Source organism: Nannospalax galili, unplaced genomic scaffold (genome assembly GCF_000622305.1).
Source record: "Nannospalax galili isolate Female #2095 unplaced genomic scaffold, S.galili_v1.0 scaffold136, whole genome shotgun sequence".
Lineage (NCBI taxonomy): Eukaryota > Metazoa > Chordata > Mammalia > Rodentia > Spalacidae > Nannospalax > Nannospalax galili.
This window is the reverse complement of record NW_008340872.1, coordinates 6,763,556-6,772,521: the sequence shown is the minus strand read 5'-3', so window position 1 is coordinate 6,772,521 and position 8,966 is coordinate 6,763,556. Positions and strand designations below refer to the sequence as shown.

The following is an 8,966-nucleotide window of genomic DNA, read 5'->3' as shown; positions in this document are numbered from 1 at the left end:
TCCTGGTTTTATCTGGTCTTGACAAAAGCAAACGGTAGCAGCTGCAGTAGCACCTCCTGACCAGCAGAGGGTGGATAGAAAGTTAACATTTGATACAGGAAAACAAGCTAGGATTTTAAGACAAGCCTTAATACCACAGACTATAACCTTCAATGATTGCCTTGATATCTTGATGTTTCTGTTTCTTCATTTTTAAAATAAAAAAGAGAGCTCAAAAATAATAAACCTGTTTAACTGATTAAATGAGATTATATATGTATGTATGTATAAGTATGCATGGCCCCAGATTATTCAGCCCATATTAAGTGATGCATAAATTATTGAATATTTTTATAAGGTTAAGGGTCTGAATGCAGACAAAGCCATGTCCACAGTGTTTATCTGGGATTGATATAAATCTATGAGGGAAGAAAATATAATTGAATTTAGGATGTTAGTTGTGTCTCTAATTTTTTTTTCATGTTCCATTCATTTTGGAAGGTGGGTTATCAGGTATTGTTCTAACATGATGGATAAATTTGCCCCCCCCCTTTAGAAGCCTTTGAGAGGGAACTGACACTGATTCTAACTACTCCAACAGCTACCAGAATACCTGAAAGCAAATTCTGAATCCATCACTCTAGAGTCCAGCCTTGGAAGACAAAAAGAAAAATGAAGAGGAACCCAATAGAGGGATGCTTTTAGAAGCCCTTGTCAAGAAATTCCAATGGACTCTCCTATGAACATTCGAAAATTGCCCTCTTCTGACTTTTTTCTAGCTCCCCGTCTAGAACTTGTAATGCTAATTACTCTTGCCTTTACTTCTCCTTCACATCTCCTAGTCACCAGTCAAGGACTTTCTTTTCCCCTTAAAGATAAGAGTTATGCAATTTGGGAGTCTTTTAGATAGACCCACTGAAGGGGTACTCCAATTGCTTCACCCTGCATCCCTGTTCAGTGTGGAAGAAGCCTGAGCAGTCTGCGTCCCTATTCCCTATTGGCAATTTGGGTAACCCCTTCAGAGGATGGTGTGATAAGAATAGAAGGTAGGAACTGGCTAGGCAGTTAGGGTAAAAAGACCCCAGAGAAATGTAGCCAGTTTCTTGGCTAAAAGTCAAAATGTCCTTGGGACTGTTAGCAACACACTCTGTTCCAAAGGCCAAAAATGTCAAAAGTATTTGGGAGCTTTTATCTAACCCTTAAAAGATTTTAAGGTTACCTCTTCAGAAGGGGGGAATGTTAGAGTACCCAAAAGCCCTATAAAAATAAATAAATTAAAGAAGATAAGAAAACAGTGATGGGGAGATATGGGAGGTGTTAGAAGGGAAGGAGTGGGCACAGATTTGATCAAAACATCTTATATGCATCTACGAAATTCTCAATAAAGTTTTTGCAAAAGTTAAAAAAAAAGGTGGGCTGTACTTCTCACTAAGGATGGAGACTAAACTTGTCTTTTCCTTTCTAGGGCTCAGTACTTGTATAATTTATATTGCCTTTATGGCTATTATGTGGTTATGCTAAATGTCTAATCACTTGTTCAATCACAATAGTAAGATAAAATTAAATAATTAGATTTATCATCATCATATCATATAATTTACCCTGGAGCTGCCAGGATATTTTTTCTTTCTTCTCTCCCACCCATGACTTAGCTATAACCCCCTCCTCCAATCATGAAGTCCTTCCTATAGAAATATTGCACAGCAAACAGCAGGATTTCTCCAGGAGGCTGGAGGTGTGGTTTCTGGTCTTGCTAGTTCCATTCATTTGGACAGGACACTTTGTCTCTCTCTTCATGTATTTCATGTGACAAGACTTGGGATGAGCTGTTTTCTAAATTCTCTAGCTGCCACAGTCTTTGCTTTCCTCTCAACCTTGTCAGGTCAAGAGAGCTAAAAAGGGTAGTAGGTGACATCTTGTCACTTCTATCTACTCTTTAAATCTTCACTTTCATTTAAGGTCATCCACTGCTTGTTAAGAAAGCTTCAGAAATTTGAGTCTGTAGTCTATAATTTCCAGGAATGTGGGTAGAAACCCACAACTGTACGATTGATAACCTTCAAGTGTTTGAAAGCACTCCCTGAGAAGACGTAAAAAGCCTCACTCTCTGGCAACACGTTGGTCTACCCCTCGGGAGTGTGCTGAAGACATGAGTAAAATTTTGTTATATCTGAAATACCTCAAACAAGTAGTGCACCATCTAACCTTTCTCAGGCACTGTGAGGCCTGAAGTAAAAGAGATTTTAGGCTCTGGAATATTTAAGAATCATGATGAGAACTATTATGTTGAATATGGGCATATTTTCTTGCCATATTTCTCTGTGTTTAATGATCACTGGTTCCTTTAAAATATAAAAGTAGCAGTGGAAAGATGGGTCAGCTGTTCACAGCATCTACTGCTCTTACAGAAGGCCTGAGTTCAACTCCCAGCACCCATGTTGGGCAGCTCACAACTGCCTGTAACTCCAGCTCTGGAGGGTTCTGATACTATCATTGAGCTCCTGCACACATATGCTCATACCCACCCACAGAAACACACATATACACATGATTTAAAATAAAATAAATCTTAAAAATACATAAAAAGAAAAGAAATTATAAGTAACACCATTTTTTCCTTAAAGACTATATACATTTAAGGGTTTTTGCCTCTAGGAATAATCCTTGTTTAATTTCAATTTAGTTATACACAACTTGCATTCAAATACCTAAGATAACTAAAGGACAGAGGAGTGGGTAAGAGGGGAAAAGGAATGAGAGAGGGGAAAAGAAGGAAAGGGAGGGAGAGAGTGAGACAGGAGGAAAAATAAAGAGAGAGAAGAGGTCCATGGAGTGTCCATGTGACTCACTGTGATGAACTGTCTTGACCATCAGGGCTTTCAGTCCACCTTTTCCAACAGAGTTTCTTTGTCCTGCCTTTGAAAGTACTGTGGTTGATTTTATAATTCCACACTTGTTTTTGCTCATTTTCTTGAACACCAGTCTCTGATGTTAGCTTTGAATGATATTATTTTATGCATTTGTGTGATCCAGAAATGTAAATTATATTTTGAGTTCTTGAACCTCCAAAGAGACTACATTTCTGATAATTTACCTTTGGAATAATGCTAAATCAACTTTGGTAATAAAGACCAAATGATTGAAAACAACTAGTGTGTCTAAAAATAGCTCAACCAGCAAAACTGAATGCATGCTTGATGTTAATTGACCTTCCAATCCCAAGGACTGTCATACTAACTCTATTTCGTTTACTTATAAAATCCACTGCTATAGAGAATTTACCATTTTTAAGGTTGAATTAAACTAGACTCTGTCTTTTGAAACAAAATAAAAATAAGAGTGATTAAAACAATAATACTTTCAATGAAATGATAAAAATAGTGACTGTAATTAAATAGCTACAAGCATATGTAATGCATTATCTAAAGAATAATGAATTTTGCTGATTGCATGATCTACTTAAAAAGAACAAGAAAAGACTTTTCTCTGGGCTTTGAAGGATAGGAGGATATGGCCATGCTTTTAGAACTTATACACCATATGAACTCAGATCTGCACAATATGTTCAAGGAATGGGGGTACAGGGCATTGAAGGTAGAGGACTTATCAGGGAACCTGTGAATCATTAATATGTTAGTTAGGCTTTAGTCATTGTTCATAACATTTGACAGGACAACTTACAAAAGATTCAAGCCTGACAGATGGCTCAGTGGTTAAGAATTTGTAGTGTTCTTGCAGAGGACTAAGTTCAGCTTTCAGGAACCACACTGGGTGACTCAGAGACAACTATAATTTCAGCTCTATGGGATTTGAAGCCCCCTTCTGGTCTCAATGGGCAATGTGCACATACCTCCACACAGACACAGACACAGACACAGACACCTGTGCACACACACATGCACACACACGCATATTTAGAGAGTGTGTAATTGTTTATACTTTCACATAAATGTGAATCAAGGCTTCAAATTTCAACTTATTCTTTACTGAATTAAGAGGATCTGGCTATCTTCAGTATATTTATGTTTGTTTCTTTTATTATCCTTAATGCTATTTAATCTTGTTATTCCAAGCTAATGGGAGCAGCAGGGACATAAAGGACCAATGTATAAGTTTCTTTGTACTTTTTCACTGTTCTATCTACTTAATACAAATAAATATTTAAAGGTTTTTGTGGCAAAAAACCCCTAAAATATAAGAAAAGTTATTTGACTTGAGATTTCAGGGGGTTCAATTGGTGGTCAGCTGGCTACAGTGCCTTGGTCCTGAGGCAAGGTGACTGTCACGGCAGCAGGAGTAAGGAGGAGGAGGCTGTTTACATCATGGTAGAGGGGAAGCAGAGAAAGAAGGGCTAGGGACTAGGGCTTCAAAGGCATTCTCTCACAGCTAGGCTCCATCCCCTAGAGATTCATTCCATCACAGTCCAAAATAGCAAAAGTGAGAATCAAATGTTCAACACTTGAGACTACAGAAACATTTAATATCTGAGTGCCTCATATAACAATGTATTAACTACAGTTAGCAAAAACTTGCTCAAACCAATTAGAAAATTTGTTGATACATATGAACACAAGTAAGACAGTCCAGCTTTTATTCTTTGTTTATCTTTTTGGGGGCTTTTCCAAGTAGTTTAATTTAATTTAGGAATTAGACCATATAAAATAAAGGTGTAGTATTGTATAAATGGCAGGGTATAGAGTCAGTGAAAGTTGCTACAAAAAAAAATTCTTCAAGGTCAGAAAGATGGCTTAATGAGTAAAGGAGCTTGTGCCTCACACCTGGATACCCAAGAGCAATCTAAAGACCCCAATAAAGATCGATGGAGAGAACTGGCTTCACAAACTTGTCCTCTGATCATGGGTCCACATCCACAATAATAAAATAACAAAAAAGAAACTCCTTAAGAACTTTTCAGAAACAACTGTCCACACCATTTCCATTTTTTTCTCATTGGTTTATATTAGATTCCATTCTCATTCCTGATCCAGCTGCCTTCAATGGGGATCTAGGTGTCACAGACTCTCCAGATTCAATGCTAAAATCTTAGGATATTTATGTTTATGTGAAGGAAGATTGTGACTTCAAGGCCAGCCTAGGCTACATAGCAAGTTTGAGGCCACTATGCTACATAGTAGGTTCCAGGCCAACCTGAGTTTTATAGCAAGAGCCTGTATCAAAAACAGAACAAAACAAACAAACAAACAAATAAAACACACCACATGGCAGACTGCAGTGAAAGGGACGAACATGCAACACTCAGTCCTCCCGGGGGAAGAAAGGGGAAGAAAGCAGCCGTGAAGGCAAAGAGCTGGGATTTCCCACATCCCTTTACATATCTTCAGTTCCATTTATATATTGGGAATGTAGAAAAAACAAATGTAGTGGATTAGCTAGTATCAAGTTCATTTCCAAATCCAGTAAACTAAGGGGTAAAGACCATCATCAACCCATACTAATTACTCATGCTATAACCACATTTCAAGTAGTTCTCAGGTGACTATTATGAATTTGCTTTATATTGATCAAATTGAGAGAGGTAAAGAGTTAAGTATCAGCCTAAGAAATTACATTCTTTTCTAGTCTAATGGAAGGCCTGCATATTCAATTTCTTCCAAATGTAAAATGTTTATTTCATTATGACACCTCCTGCTCTCTGTTACAAGGATACAACTCTGACCTTAGAGTTCTGTTTTGACTTACCTGAGAAGGACACTTAAGAAAAGTATTTTGGGGCTGGAGAGATGGCTCAGCAGTTGGGAGCACTGACTGCTCTTGCAGAGGACCCGGGTTGGATTCCCAGCACCCACAGGGCAGCTGCGAACCATCCTTAACTCCAGTTCCAGGGGAATCTGATGCCATCTTCTGACCTCTGTGGCACTGCACAACACAGGTGCACCCCCTTCACCCCTTACATGCAGACAATACACTCATACACATAAAATAAAAATAATAAATAAAATATATAAAAAATAAAAGTATTCTGACAAGTTTCTCAGTAATAATAGCCACACTAGTACTTGCTGAAGCGTCACTCAAACGTTTCTTGGGCCATACTCAATCTGAGTTAAAGCAGAATAAAGTGTAATTATTAGTCTGAAGTGATTGTAGCTGTGAATTAGAGGGTAACTTTTCCAAGCTCTCACAGTCCACATGTCAGGTACTCCTACCCTTCAAATTAGATATTTCACTTTTAAATAAAGAATAATAGTTTTAGAATCCCTGACACACATATCACATAGAAAGTAAGCAACACATCATGTCAACTGATTTACATTAAGTTTATTTGAAGAAATAAAAGCATAATTCTGGATCCATTTTAAATTATATACACAATAAGGAAGACACAAGATGAACAGAAAAATATTCTATGAAATGGAAATGATTTTACTACTAATAGAATTATTGTTGTAATTATCACTGCTCTAGGCAAACACGAACTCAAGTCTCATAAGATCTGTGATTGCTGTGGAGAGAGACATTTATGAAGTCAAGGTCTGAAACCCTTGGCAAATTGATCAGTACAAGCTAGAGCCACAGACTGGTCTATAAAAGAAGACTAGCAGGTTCTAGAAGGAAGCTACCCTGAACTACAGAGTCTGGATGCAAAGCCCAGCGAAAGGACGCCACTGGATCCATATCACAGTGAGTGTAAGCTTCGGGAAGCAACTGTTGCTGGGTCAGACCTCCAGAAATTCAGCATAAATCATCTGTCAGGGTCTGAGGAACCTGGAGGTCCTCAGCAGGACACCTGTGAAAGCCAGGCTAACATCACATGACGCATTCAGCATATGGCACCCCTTAAATACACATAATTCTTACTGACAGTTAAAAAATTTAATAAAAATCAAGACAGATTATCAACTTTATGCCTTTATGATCTGTGTCCTTTACTCAAATCCTAGTTTCCCCATTACAAATATTTAGATAAATGGATTACATTATCCACTGAATACTCTCCCCAAAGAGCAGCCATTTCACCACCTCTACCTGCTAATGTTGTCTAATTTCAAGGAAAAGTACTTAAAATTCATGCATTATTATCTCTCTTTAATTCAGTTTTCCATGTACAACCATTACCATATCAATCTAAATATAATTGTTGTTTTGTTTTAGTGCGTTTGTTTCTGTTTATTGAGACAAGGTTTTGCTATGTAGCCTAGGCTAGCCTCACACTTACAAATCTCCTTTCTTAATCTCACCAGCACTAGGATTTTAGGCCTGTATTGCCACAGTTGACTCTAAATATTTTTCTTGTTCTCTGCCCAAATAGAACTATCACTGAGTCAGCTATGATAGACCTGTTCACATAGATTTGGGGGTCTACATTCGATGAGGAAGCAATTTAATTGATGTATCTGGAATTTAATTAAGACAAGTATACAATCAAATAGGATATTTTAAATATTTTATTTATTCTTTTTATATTATGCATATGAATATTTTGCCTGCATGTATGCAAGTACTTGCAATGCCCACAGAGACCAGAAGAGGGTATCACATCCCCTGGAACTGGAGTTAGGGATGGTTATTAGCCACCCTGTGGGTGCTGGGAATCAAATCTGGATCCTCTGGAAGAACAGCAAGTGTTCCTAACTGCTGAGCCGTTTCTCCAGGCCCCCAAATAGCATATTTTTACTGCATGCAGATTGAGAAAGAAAACTATCTGAGGCACCTCAAAGTTTGTTCATATCTGCAACTTTGGAAGATTTCAAAACCTGTGCTCACATGCATGTTTTTACTTCATAATAATCCCTTTAATGTTTCAGCAAGATGTTAATTCATAAACTAACAAAACAAGCAGAGCTAGATATCATACTAACAAACAAATATTGAAAATTCTACAACACAAATTTCATTGATAATGCAGATTTTAGTTTATTTTGAATTAATACAGTAATTACAGAGTTCTCAAAGGAAATTCATCAACCAGTGTTTGGGATCAGAAAGAATGTGAGACATTGGAAATCAGGGGAGTGAGAGGATAATTATTTCTATAAAGAGGGAAGCCAATAAAAGGTCATGAATCAAGGCACAGGTGATAATGGTTGGCAAGACTGGAAATCCCTAAGATGATCAATAGAACCCAGATCCCTAGCTTGGTCTATAACAAGAAGACTGACACGTTCTACACGGCACGGAGGATGGGTTACAGAATCCAGATCCATGGCTCACTGACAAGAAGCTATGAGGTCTGAAGCCACTGGATCCACAGCTCAGTGAGTAAGAGCTTCTAGACCCATAGCTCAGGAGTGGCAGCTGCTGGACCCAAAGCTGAGACAGCCAGCATAAATCCTTTGACAGGGACTGCAGAACCGTGAGACTCTCTGGTGGAAGCCGGGCTTCTGGTAGGAGCCATCTACCAAACGGGAAGTAGGGCATGGGATGGGTTGGGAGGAGTTTCTTTGATGGTCACTGTGGAGAGTGGGTCCCCTATGGTAGGTCCTAGGAGGGCAGAGATTAACGCTGTGGACCAGGTTGTTGGAATAGGAAGAGCCACAGGAAGAATGAGGGTATTAGGTAGCCCCAACAGGGCTGGGAGGTGGAGTTTCCAGAGCAGCAGTTGTAGGACATGTTCAGAAGAAATGTGAGCTCAGTTGAGTTGCAGAAGACATGTCCTTCCTTTCTCCTGGAGACGTTTATATACCCTTGAGTGCTGGCTGTGATGCACTATCAGAGACCCTGTCCATTCTCATGAATGTGTTTCATGAAATGACTCATTAACCTCCATTATAATTATTACTTAACAATTCATGTGCCTTAACTGCAGTTTAATCACTCAGATTTATAGCAGTCACTCTGTTTCCCTCTCTATTTTTCCAAAAATGAGGTGCAGTTTGATTTTGACAACATAGGTCAGGATGCATATAGCATTCACTTTCCCACTGAAATTAATGATGTGTATTTTGATCATGAGTATGCAGTTCTCACCATCAGTGTAACAGTCATCAGAACCCACCCCCTAATATTAGCATATAATTTATTGAATT

The 8,966-nt window shown here is 38.4% G+C and overlaps 1 pseudogene; it reads right to left on the bottom strand.

Moving 5' to 3' along the window:
- Positions 1–8,052: 8,052 nt before the first annotated feature.
- LOC103736538 lies at positions 8,053–8,550 on the bottom strand (annotated as a pseudogene).
- Positions 8,551–8,966: the final 416 nt, after the last annotated feature.